The following is a 569-nucleotide window of genomic DNA, read 5'->3' as shown; positions in this document are numbered from 1 at the left end:
ACACATCATGTATGTGATATTTTTCCCATGCTTTACCAAGAGCACATAAGCGATATGGTTCAGCAAAATCATGATCAGTAGCATACAAATCACATAGTATCTCTAAACCAGGAATTTTAACATCAAGTTGAGTTAATAGCATATTCTTCCTAGATAGAGCATCGAGCAACAATGTTATCTTTTCCCTTCTTATGTTTAATGATGTATGGAAAAGACTCAATGAACTCAACCCACTTAGCTAGACGCTTATGCAAAGTAGATTGGGCTTTCGGGTATTTTAAAGCTTCATGATCAGAATGTATGATAAATTCTTTTGGCCACAAGTAATGTTGCCAAACCTCAAGAATTCTAATTAAAGCATACAATTCTTTATCATATATAGGATAGTTCAACTTAGCACCAGATAATTTCTCAGAAAAATATGCAATTGGGCGACCCTCTTGCATCAACACACCACCAATTCCAATACGACTAGCATCACATTCAATCTCAAATTGCTTATTGAAATCAGGAAGTGCAAGCAACGGTGCAGAAGTTAACAATCGTTTCAGTTCATCAAAAGCATGATC

The sequence above is a fragment of the Lolium rigidum genome, chromosome 1 (assembly GCF_022539505.1).
Source record: "Lolium rigidum isolate FL_2022 chromosome 1, APGP_CSIRO_Lrig_0.1, whole genome shotgun sequence".
Taxonomy (NCBI): Eukaryota; Viridiplantae; Streptophyta; class Magnoliopsida; order Poales; family Poaceae; genus Lolium; species Lolium rigidum.
The sequence above is the reverse complement of the archived record's forward strand: the minus strand, read 5'-3'. Positions refer to the sequence as shown.